Below are 12,355 nucleotides of genomic sequence, written 5' to 3'. Positions count from 1 at the left end.
GCTTTCTTAATGTCAAATACATATTCCTTATACCATGAGATCATGCAACTCCCGGACACCGGAGGAATGCCTTGTGTTCTATCAAACGTCACAACGTAACTAGGTGATCATAAAGATGCTCTACAAGTATCTCCGAAGGTGTCTGTTGAGTTGGCATGGATCGAGATTGGGAATTGTCACTTCGTGTATCGGAGAGGTATCTCTGGGCCCTCTCGATAATACACATCACAAGAAGCTTGCAAGCAAATTTGTTAGGACATTTCCCGTCCTTGTGTTTTGGGTGATGATGACAACTTTCCTTGTGGTCTAATCATGTGTTAATCTCTTCAGGTTCGCATCAATTAGGCTTTCTCTCTGGAAGGAAAAGATCGAAGATGGAGTTTTCTGCGTGTTTATTTCCTTGGTCGTAGGAAACCCGTACTATCAAGAGGGAATCCACATCAGAAGGCGTGGGGTGAATCATTGCACATACACTCTTCTTGTCAACCAGTGAGGGAGTCCTGGACTAAGGGGTCCTCGGGCGTCCGGGCTATTTGGTATGGGCCGGACTGATGGGCCATGAAGATATAAGGCAGAAGACCTTCCCCCGTGTCCGGATAGGACTCTCCTTTGCGTGGATGGCAAGCTTGGCATCCGGATGTATAGTTTCCTTTCTCTGTAAACCGACTCTGTACAACCCTAGGCCCCTCCGGTGTCTATATAAACCGAAGGGTTTAGTCCGTAGAGGCCATCACAAATCATATAGGCTAGACATCTAGGGTTTAGCCATTACGATCTCGAGGTAGATCAACTCTTGTAACCCCTATACTCATCAAAGTCAGTCAAGCAGGAAGTAGGGTATTACCTCCATCAAGAGGGCCCGAACCTGGGTAAAACATCGTGTCCCCTTTGTCTCCTGTTACCTTCGAACCTCAAACGCACAGTTCGGGACCCCCTACCCGAGATCGGCCGGTTTTGACACCGACATTGGTGCTTTCATTGAGAGTTCCATTGTGCGTCGACAGAAGGTTCGATGGCTCATTCGATCATCTACAACGATGCTGTCTCGGGGGAGGCTTTTCTTCCCGGTCAAATTTTTGTGTTCGGCGGCTTCGCGCTGCGTGCCAACTCGATTGGCCACCTTGAACAGATTGACAGCTACACCCCTAGCCATCGGATTAGTTTTGGAAATTTGAATTATGTCGCTGATATCCGAGGAGACTTGATCTTCGAAGGGTTCGCAGCCTCGACCTCTGCTCTGACCTTAGATCCGGAGCAAACTAACGAGTCCGAAGATGGGAGTTTGGAGCCCACCGGACTCTCTACAATTATGAAGCTCACTACCAGAGATCCGGAGGGAACGGCGTCATTGGCAAGCCCGGAGTCAAACTGGGCTCCCCCTGCCGTTGGAAAGCCGGACTCGCCCCCGGACACTAGCTCCGAACTCTCGAGGTCCATGCAAAGTGAGCATGGCCAGGAGGCTTTCGCACGGCCTAGCTCCACGGACTCTCGGTTCCCCGTCCAAACCTCGTTCTTAAACGAGGCGCTGGACTTAATGCGATCCCTCGCCATCATAGAGGAATCATCTCCGAATTATGCCTAGCCCGGACTAGGGGCTGAAAGCGGGGAATTTTACGTCCCACCCACCACCCACTTCATAGCCACCGTCGAAGATTTAACCGACATGCTAGACTACACCTCCGAAGACATCGACGACATGAATGACGATGCCGGAGACGAACAAGGCCAAGATCCACCATTTACCGGACGTTGGACGGCCACCTCCACATATGACGTGTATATGGTGGACACACCCAAAGAGGATGACGATGACGGTAGGAAGGATCCGGTTGAGGACAAGCCTGACGAGGCACCTCCAAAGTGTCGACGTCAGCGGCGCCGCTCAAAATCGTGTCGCGAAAAAGACAGCAATACCGGCACCGGAGGCAATAATACTCCGGCGAACGCCGAAGACCCCGAAGCCCCCGTCGAGCCAACATCTGAACATGATGATTGGGAGGAAGGGCAAGTTAACCCTGACAATCCAGTTGGGAACGAGGACTCGGAGGATAGTAACTATCTACCGATCTCCGAGGATAATGTGGGCCTCGACGATGAAGACTTCATCGTGCCAGAGGAACCACTTGAGCAGGAGTGCTTTAAGCGCAAGCTAATCGCCACTGCGAGAAGCCTAAAAAAGAAGCAGCAACAGCTCCAAGCCGAACAGGATACACTCAACGATAGATGGACCCAGGTCCTAGCTGCCGAAGAGTACGACCTTCAACGCCCAGCGAAGAGTTATCCTAAGCGTCAGCTACTACCACAATTTGACGACGAGGCCCTCGAGCCCATACCGTCAAGACATGACCGTGCTGATGAACCAGACCAGCCACCACGTGGGCGAGATAAAGCGGCCACCTACGCCGAACACCAACCCGCACCACCTCGCCGTAGAGGCAGAGAGACAACGGTTCCAGGATACACCTACGACCTACGACAGGACCTGGACAATAGAGCAGGCCAAGCCAGATCAATCTATGGATCAAGAGGGCGTGCCCCAACGCGAGAAGACGGCCATCAGGCCTGGCGCGACATGCACAACCTCACCCGGGCCGAAAACCGCATACGGACTTCATCCAAACTGCGTCGTGACGTCGCCCGATACAGAGGCGCCGCACACCCCTTATGCTTCACCGATGAGGTAATGGAGCACCAGTTCCCAGAAGGGTTTAAACCCGTGAACATTGAATCATACGATGGAACGACAGATCCCGCAGTATGGATCGAAGATTTTCTTCTCCACATCCACATGGCTCGCGGTGACGATCTCCATGCCATCAAGTTCCCCCCCCCCCTAAAACTCAAGGGACCAACACGACACTAGTTAAACAGCTTCCCAGAAAACTCTATTGGTAGCTGGGAAGATTTGGAAGATGCCTTTAGAGATAACTTCCAAAGTACCTATGTTCGGCCTCCAGACGCCGATGACCTTAGTCACATAGTCCAGCAACCCGGAGAGTCAGCCCGGAAGCTTTGGACCAGGTTCTTAATTAAAAAGAACCAAATTATCGATTGTCCGGACACCGAAGCCCTCGTGGCCTTCAAACACAGCGTCCGGGACGAGTGGCTCGCCCGACACCTCGGCCAAGAAAAACCGAAGTCCATGGCAGCTCTTACCACACTCATGACCCGCTTTTGCGCGGGAGAAGATAGCTGGCTAGCTCGTAGAAGCAACATCACCAGCGACCCTGGCACCTCCGAAGCCAGAGACGGCAACCGTAGGCCACGACGCAACAAACACAAGCATCGAAGCAACAATGAAGATGCCGAAGACACGGCGGTCAATGCCGGATTCAGTGGCTCTAAACCCGGTCAGCGGAAGAAGCCATTCAAAGGAAACAAAGATGGTCCATCCAGTTTGGACAGAATACTCGATTGACCTTGCCAGATCCATGGCACCCCTGACAAGCCTGCCAATCATACTGTCGGGGGTTGGGTGCGACATATGCCAAAGGATGGCTTATCATGGTGGGGGCGAGTAGAACGTCGCCGGTGCCTGGAAGCGGGATGAGGCGTAGACACGTACGCCGGCGAACTTTGCCCAGGTTCGGGGCTCTCCGTGGAGATAACACCCCTAGTCCTGCTCTGCGGGGTCTCTGCATGATCACTAAGGCACTAGTGGTACAATGGTGCTCCTTGAGCTGTTTGTTAGAGGTGGAAGAAGGCAGGCACACTCTCTCCTCTAGGTGTGAGTCTAGTTCTAACAGGTTCGAACCCTTTGCATGGGTGCCCTGGGGGGTTTATATAGGCCTACCCCCAGGGGTACAATGGTAATCTAGCTGGGTGTAGGACCCGGCTGTCAATCTCTCTGGTCGCTGGCTTCTCCGCCCGCTGCTGGGGCCCGCCGCCCGGTGGGCCCCGCTGACTGGTCTGGTACGGAGCCGACAGGCCGCTCCCGCCGCTCGCGGGTCTTGCCGGCTGCTGATCACTGTAGCCGTGATGCTAATGACGCAGGCTTGGTCGGGGGAGTGTGGCTACAGTCCCGCCGCCTGGCGGGCAATTACTGTAGCTACACCGCGTCTCATCTGGTTGATGGCGCACGGGGCCCGAGGGAGGGATAAGCCGCTTGCTGGAAGCCGGCTTCCCTCAGGTCTGGCTGCCCTAGCTTCCTCCGTCTTCAGGGCTCTCACTGTTTGGTAGGGCCCGCCGTCTGCAAGCCATACCGACAGGCCGTCGTGGGAACAGGGCTCCGCCTGTCAGGAGTGACGTTTAGGGGGGAGAGGCAACAGTGCCGCGCCATGCGGAGATCTCCGCCTGTACGGGGCACTGTGGCCATGCCCGGCCTGGATTCGGGGGGATGGGCTACGCTATAGCCATACCCTGTCTTGTCTCCTTGATGAGGGCGCAGACTTTGAGGGCACCACGGGCCGACTGCTAGGGGCCGGCCTCTCTGGAGGCCGCCCTCTAGGAGTCGGCCTATTGTGATGCCGTCTTCTGGAACTCGGCCGCCTTCTGACAGTCGGCCGTTCGGCCAACCGGCCGTCAAAAGGCGGAGATCTATCCTGACGTCTTGAGGGGCGCAGCCGGCCCCGATGTCTTGAAAGGTTCGGGGGCTCGGGTTAGGCTACCCGTGGCCCATTACTCCGACAGTAGTCCCCGAAGCTGGTGAGGGGCCATGGTTGAGGAGCCAGGGAGCCTCAACAGTTTCCTCCTCCGGGTGCTCTGAAGGAAGCTCCATCCGACTTCTGGGGAGCCGGTCGGCAGGAGTCGGGTACGTCTAGTCGGATCCTTCTGGAATTTCGAATGCACCGGCGGGAATCAGGTGGCGTGCTTGGTAAGCTTCTCGGCCCGCCGCCTGTCGTGGGCGTGCCACATGGCACCAGCCAGCCGGGTCGGCCTGCCAGCCCACGCGTGTGACGGGACGCGACCGTAGGCCGGGCCCGCCACCACCGGGCCTCGGCCTGCGAGCGGATCCGCTGCGGCCGAGGCGGGCGGTTGGGTTTCCCCGCGGAGTTATTGCGCGCAGTAACCTGCGCGATAAAGGCGGAAGTGTGGGGTCGTGGGCACAGTTAATCCCACGATCCCACACCCACCCCCTCGGCTTCGTAGCCCGTAGGCTATAAGTAGGGAGAGGAGAGAGAGCGGCGAAGCACGCGCTCCCCTCCACCCCACTCTCCCTTTTTCTTCTTCCTCTCGCTGCAGCGCCCCGGGCCCCGCCGAAGCGCTACTGCAGTTCGTCTCCGTCGAGTCCGTCCGTCAACCTCTCGCCCCCATGGCGGGCTCCGGAGCCTGGGACGGCTCCACAGTCCACGAAGATCACATCGACTTCCTCCGCCAGACGCGGCGGCTGCCCAGCAAGGACTACGTGAGGGTTCACCTCGCGCCGGAGGGGGAGATCTCGCCAGTGCCGGAGAAGGGCGAGCGGGTCGTCTTCCGCTCGCACTGCCTGCGGGGCCTCGGCCTGCCGGCGAGTGGCTTCTTCCGGGCCTTCCTTGAATTCTACAATCTCCAGCCGCACCACCTCACCCCGAACGCGGTGGTGCTGCTGTCTGCCTTCGTCACTCCGTGCGAAGGCTTCCTCGGTGTCCTCCCCACTATCGAGCTTTGGGGGGAGTTTTTCTACACCAAGCTCGGCACCGTCGTCGCGGGCGTGCCGGCTCAATGCGGCGCCTTCATCACGGTGCGGAGGCCGGGAGGCGACAATCCATTTCCTCCCATCATGCTGATCCAGTCGGTGAAGATGTGGCAGCAGTCGTACTTCTACGTGAAGAGCATCTTCGCGGAGGGTGACTGGGTCAACCTGCCGGCTTATGCTGCCGGCCCGCCGGCCGGGAGGCGGCCCAACTGGTCGTACCGGGCCAAGACACTATCGCCTTCTGGAGCCGCCGCCATCACGCGGCTCCGGGTGTTGGTACAGTCGGAGGGCCTGACCGGGCCCGACTTGCTATCCGCCTTCGTGGCGCGCCGGGTGCTCCCGCTCCAGGGCCGCCCTCACATGATCTGTCAGATGAGTGGGCATCAGGACCCTAGCCGGCTGTGCACCAAGGAGATGCCTCACGCAAAGGTAGCTCATATGGTGAACTACCTTGCGAACTTCAAGCTCACGGAAGAGTGGCGGTTCGGCAAGGAGCCGTATTCTCGCGCCGACACCCCGCCTATGGTAAATTTCCTTTCCTTCTCTTTCTCTTTCTTTTTGTCGAGTTCCGTTTGTCTAACCTGACCAACCGGCTCTTCGAGCAGAGCTGCCTCCTCCAGCCGGCAGCCGGCGCCGCGGGGCCGGAGCGTCAATTTCTCCCCGACCGGGCGGAGAGTGATGTGGATGACCCCGACTTGCGAGCGGCGGCCTTGGAGGACGATGCCGAGGGAGGGGGCGGCGCGGCAGGCAGCTCAGGGCTCGGAGCCAGCCTCGAGGACTGTCCAGACGACGACGCGGGGGAAGTCGTCCCACGCCGCCAGCCGGGGTCCGACCAGCAGGGCGCGAGCTCGTCTGCCGCGCCGGCAGCCCGAGGTGGTGCGCACAAGCGCAGGGCCACGCCGAGCCTGTTCGGTAGCCGGCCGAAGAAGCCCAGGGGCTCGTCCACGGTGACTAAGCGGGATGAAGCGGCCGCGAAGGCCATCCGCTTCCGCAAGGCGGTGAAGGAGCCGCAGCTGGTTTCCGTGTAAGTACTGCCTTCCTCTCGTACTTTCTCCTTCCTTGCTGATCTTGTCTGAGTTTCTTCGCTTTGTTTCCCTTGATCTAGGGCCCCGCTCTCTCTTGAGAAGTCGGCCGCCGCCTCCATCGTGGGGTCGGCGGAGACTTCCACCACCACCCGATGGATCGATCCGGTCGCCGACCTCTGGGAGGCGACGGAGCGGAACACGCGGGAGGCGCACGAGGAGCAGGAAGCCGCCCGCCTGGAGAAGGCAGAGGCAGACAGGGCAGAGGCCGCCGCTTTGAAGAAGCTGGCGGAGGCCGAGGCCGCGGCGGCGGCGAAGAAGCAGGCCGAGGAAGCCGCACATCGTCAGTCGACGATGTATGTCACCCCCCTGAACTCCGCGCCGCCACCACCGGAGTTCGTGGCGCAGTCTGGGGAAGCCGGCGGCAAGCACCCTATCATGGAGAGGGACAGCGATGACGTCGCCATGCCGGACGTAATCGTGCCCCCGCCACCACCTTCTGAGGAGGCGCGAGACATGCAGCCGGCCGACCCGCCGGCGCCACCAGCCGGAAATGAGATGGTGACGGGCCCGACTCCTGGGGTCCGCACACCCTTACGCCGCCGGCTCGCGAAGGCGGCCTCGGCGCCACGCCCGCTGGAGACCGGCGCCGCAAGCTCCTCGATCCCGGACACCGAGGTGACCAGTGCCGCGCCCACTGGTGGGTGTGGGGAGGCGGGACGGGCCCTCTGAACAAGGCGATCCTGGACGTTCAGGCCAAACTCTGCGCCGAGGCCGACGCTCTCAAGCACTGCAACAAGGCATTCCTAGAATCGCGAGAGGCCATCCGGGTACGCTTCTTGCTTCTTTGTTTTTAATTCTTGTATTGCTTCGTGGGGGCGTGCCAGCGCACCCACTGGGTGTAGTCCCCGAGTTTCGGGTCGGCTGCTGAGAAGGCGGCTCGGAACTTTAATTGGCAAGCTCCGAGTGCTAATGTCTTTGCTGCAGGATTATCGTAACCTCCGTGCGGCCGCCTTCAACTCCAAAGTACAGGAGTTGGATCAATGTGCCGTCGACTTGTCGGAGAGCCGGAGTAAGTCTTTTTATTTCTCTGCGGGGGCGCGCTGGCGCACCCGCGGGCTGTAGTCCCCAAGATTCGGGCCGACTGTTGAGCAGTCGGGCCAGATCTTCCTGGCGATTGATCTTCTTTGGGTTGATATTGACGACTTCTTTCTCCGCGGGGGCGCACTGGCGCACCCGCGGGCTGTAGTCCCCGAGATCGGGCCGACTGCTGAGCAGTCGGGCCGGATCTCCCCGACAAATGTGCTTCTTCTCTGCTGGTTACTAACGCCTTTTTCTTTTTCTGCTCTCGCAGAGGCCAACGCCACCCTTCAGCAGCAGCTGGGTGAAGCCAACACCGTGCTGCGTGCCAAAGAAGCGGAATGCAACAAGCTGGTTGAAGAGCGTGACCTGCTGGTCATGCAACTGGCGGAATAGGTGGAGCTTCTCAAGAAGGCCCAGAAGGAGGCGGAGGACAAGGAGACCAGCCTCCTTGCTGAGTTCGCGACCGAACGCTCCGCCTGGACTGACAAGGAGGCGATGCTGACTGCCGGCTTTGGCGAGGTTGAAGACATAGTTGATGGTGAGCTTCCCTCTTTTTCCTTCTTTGAGCTGCCCGCTGCTGATTGAGCCGGCCTCTCGTCTCTAATTTTGGCTCGTTGCTTTCTGTTTTGGCAGACTTCTTCCCTGGTCATTCTGACGCCGCCAATCAGGCCATCGAAGCTGATCGCGAAGGACGGAGGGCGGAAGGTGCGCAGATTGTTGCCAACGCCCCCCGGACCCTTAGCGAGCAGCTCCTGAGCATCGAGGCCCGTCTTCGTCCGGCTCACCGGATGTTGCGCCATCTTCAGCGTGTCGGCGCCCAGGCGATCGCCGCCCTGTGCCTGGACATGCCGGCACCGTGCACTCCCAGTCGGACTGCCAACTGGTTGGAGGTGGCGGCCGGCCGTCTTGAGGCCTGGAAGGGCACCTCGGCCCGAGCTGGAGCGCGCCGGGCCTTGGAGTTTTTCAAGGTGTGGTACCCTGGGCTAAACCTAGCCCAGTTGACCACGTTTCGGCAGGAGGCCCAGGAGGAGCTGGTGGCAGTAGAGGATGACCTTGTCAAGCGCGCGGCGGCAATCGCCGAGTACACCAACACCAGCGTCTTCATCCCGGAGTGGGCCGAGAGCGGCGCCGAGGCGCCACCAGAGTGGTTCGGGCTGAACCCGGAGGACGGCGAAGACTCAGCCGAGGTGATCGACTCCAGCGGCGAGGAAGAAAATGAGGAGGAAGAGGAAGGTGAAGAGGAGGCGCCAGAGGTCGGAGTGGACGACCAGCCTCAGCTCGACCGCGCCTCCAGCAACGAGCCACGCCCGAGCGAGCCGGCTGCTACTGAAGGCGACCAAGCGGCGACTGACCAGCTGGCCGCTCCACCAACTGGCGCCACCGACTCCTCCGCTCCACCGAAGCCGTCTGCTGCTCCCTAGGCCGCCAGTTTATCTTTGTTTTTACCTGTCTATCAGTCTCGACAAACTTTGTTAACTTCACACAATTCCACCCGCGGGGTGTATTTCAAACTCTTGTTGGATGTCGGCCAAGGGCCTTTTGACGTAGAATTTTTTTTAGCCGATTTCTATCTTTCCTTGCTTTCTGCTCTTTGGCTTTTTTCCTTTGCCGCCTTCCCTTGGTTGCCGTCTTGCCAGCCGAACAGCCGCTCCGCGGACTGTGGCTGGGTCAAGTACTTAGCCACTTTCGGGAAGACAAGTACTTAGCCGACTAGAGTTTTCTGGCAAGTTAAGTAGAAGCTGGCCGTCCGGCTGCTCGACAGCCGGTCGGTGAGGCGAGAAGCCGGCTTGGACTATGTGTATGCTTTAGGTCCTTAGCCATTTTTTATGCAGACACCCTTTTCGCCTTAGCTCCTGCTGACTGAACAGTCGCTCTGCAAGCTGCGGCCTCTGGCAGGAGAAAGCTAAGGTGCCAACTCATTACTTGTCCGGCTGCAGGAAGCATTTCATAGTACAAAGCGGCAAGTCCCCGGGTCGACTGGTCGAACCCGGTGCCAGACGGTCTAATGGGATAACACAAATGACAGGCGTAATACTTATCATATAGATAAAAGAGGGCAGTCCCCAAGCTCTTCTCGGGGGACCCGGAGTCTTCGTACTTAATACAAAAGTTGGCGTGGTACATACTGCTTTAACTGTAAAACCTTCAAAGGAGATTCGCATTCCATGGTCGCTCCGTCTCCTTGCCGGAGTCATCTCTTTTGCGTGCTCGAGGCTTCTGAGCGTCGATGAGGTAGTAGGAGTCGTTGCCCAACACCTTGCTAATGATGAAGGGGCCTTCCCAAGGTGCCGAGAGCTTATGCTGGCCGGCTATTCGCTGGATCAGCCGGAGCACAAGGTATCCTTCTTGGAAGGATCTTGGCTTGATCTTTCGGTTGTAGTATCGGCGCAGACTTTGCTGGTAGATGGTGGACCGGCTGAGTGCCAACAGCCGGCCCTCTTCCAGCAGATCGACGCCGTCTTGTCGTGCTTCTTCTGCCTCCTCTTCGGTGTACATGGTGACTCGAGGGGAGTCGAATTCTATGTCCGTCGGGATGACGGCTTCGGCATCGTAGACGAGGAAGAAAGGAGTGAAGCCGGTTGACTTGTTCGGGGTTGTGTGCAGGCTCCAGAGGACGGCCAGCAGCTCGTCAAGCCAGCAGCTGGCTGAACGCTCCAGAGGCTCGACCAGTCGGGGCTTGATGCCGGACAAAATAAGGCCGTTTGCTCGCTCCACTTGGCCATTTGACTGCGGATGGGCTACAGACGCTAAGTCCAGTCGGATGCCCTGCGTCGTGCAAAAACGGGCCAAGGCGCCTTTGGCGAAGTTCGTGCCATTGTCAGTGATGATGCTGTGTGGCATGCCATACCGGATGGTGATGTCGGAGATGAAAGTCACAGCAGTCGGACCATTCAATTTCTTGATTGGTTTTGCTTCTATCCACTTGATGAACTTGTCCACCACGACAAGCAGATGAGTCATGCCACCTCGTGCTGTTTTGAATGGTCCCACCATGTCCAGGCCCTAGACAGCAAAGGGCCAGGCAATGGGGATAGTCTTGAGTGCGAAACCCGGCTGATGAGGCTTGGAGCGGAACTTCTGGCACCCTTTGCATTTCTGTACCAAGTCTTTGGCATCTTCTAGAGCAGTCGGCCAGAAAAACCATGGCGGAAAGCTTTGGCAACAAGTGCTCTTGAAGCCGCGTGGTGACCACACTCGCCTTGATGGATATCTTTGAGGATTGCTTGGCCTTGCTCCGGCTCCACGCAGCGCTGGTAGACACCAGTGACACTGCGCCTTACAAGCTCTCTGTTGACTATGGTGTATGCTGCTGCCCGGCGTTGCACTTGCTGGGCCGAGATCTCATCAGTCAGCAGCTCTTTGTTCACCAAGAAGTGGAGGATGGGATTGGCCCATGAAGGCGCTGCGATTTCTTCGATTGCTAAGACTGCTACTTGCACGAGGGCGGTTGGGCCGAGAGGCGGCGGGTTGGAGTCAGTTGTCACTTGCTGAGTCGACGAAGTCCCCGGGCCGGGCTCTGAAGTCCCCGGACCCGGTGCGGCTACTGCAGTCCCCGGGTCGCCTGCCGAATTCCTCGTGCCGGCTGCTGGGGTCCTCAAGTCGGATCCGACTGCTTCAGGAGGAGCCGGCACAAAGATGGAATCCGACTCTGGCGATGGCTTGACAGACGGCTTGAGGAGGCGTTGTAGGGCGACGCCGGTTGGTATTGCTTGCCGGGTTGAGCCGATTCGTGCCAAGGCATCTGCTTGCTCATTGTCATTCCTTGGCACATGGAGAAACTCGCACCCTTCAAAGTATCCACTGAGTTGCTGCACGAGGAAACGGTAACTCGCCATATTTGCATCCTTGGCGTCCCAGACGCCTGACGACTGCTGGACCACCAAGTCGGAATCACCATAGCACAGGATCCGGTGAATGCCGAGTTCCTTGGCAAGCCGGAGCCCGTGAATGAGTGCTTCGTATTCAGCGACTTTGTTGGAGGCGGCGAAATGGATCTGCAGCACATATCTGAGCTTGTCGCCTTTGGGAGAGGTGAGGACGATGCCGGCTCCCAAACCGGTGCGCATCTTGGAACCATCAAAGTGCATTCGCCAATGGGTGGAGTCTGGCGCAGGCGGCAGGTACTGGGTCTCGGCCCAATCAACGAGGAAGTCGGCCAGTGCTTGTGACTTGATGGTGGTGCGAGGCTGGTAGTAGATGGTGTAGGGGGCCAAATCTATGGCCCATTTGGCCACTCGGCCTGAAGCATCTCGGCTTCCAATGATCTCAGCAAGCGGAGCTGTGCAGACCACAGTGATTGGGTGCTCTTGGAAGTATGGCTTCAGTTTCTTGGCGGCAAAGTGTACGCCGTAGCACATCTTCTGGTAGTGGGGATAGTTCTGCTTGGAAGCGGATAGTACTTCGCTCAGGTAATACACCGGCCTTTGGACTGGTAGGGCTTTGCCTTCTTCCTTGCGTTCCACCACTATGACTGTGCTGACCACCCGGCTGGTAGCGGCGATGTAGAGGAGCATGGGATCCTTAGGAGTCGGGGCCGCCAGGACAGGCGGAGTGGTCAACATTTTCTTGAGATGGAGAAAAGCTTCATCCGCCTTGTCGGTCCACTCGAAAAAAGTGGTCTTCTTCATGAGCTGGT

Source organism: Aegilops tauschii, chromosome 6 (assembly GCF_002575655.3).
Source record: "Aegilops tauschii subsp. strangulata cultivar AL8/78 chromosome 6, Aet v6.0, whole genome shotgun sequence".
Taxonomy (NCBI): domain Eukaryota; kingdom Viridiplantae; phylum Streptophyta; class Magnoliopsida; order Poales; family Poaceae; genus Aegilops; species Aegilops tauschii.
Note: the sequence above shows the minus strand (reverse complement) of the source record.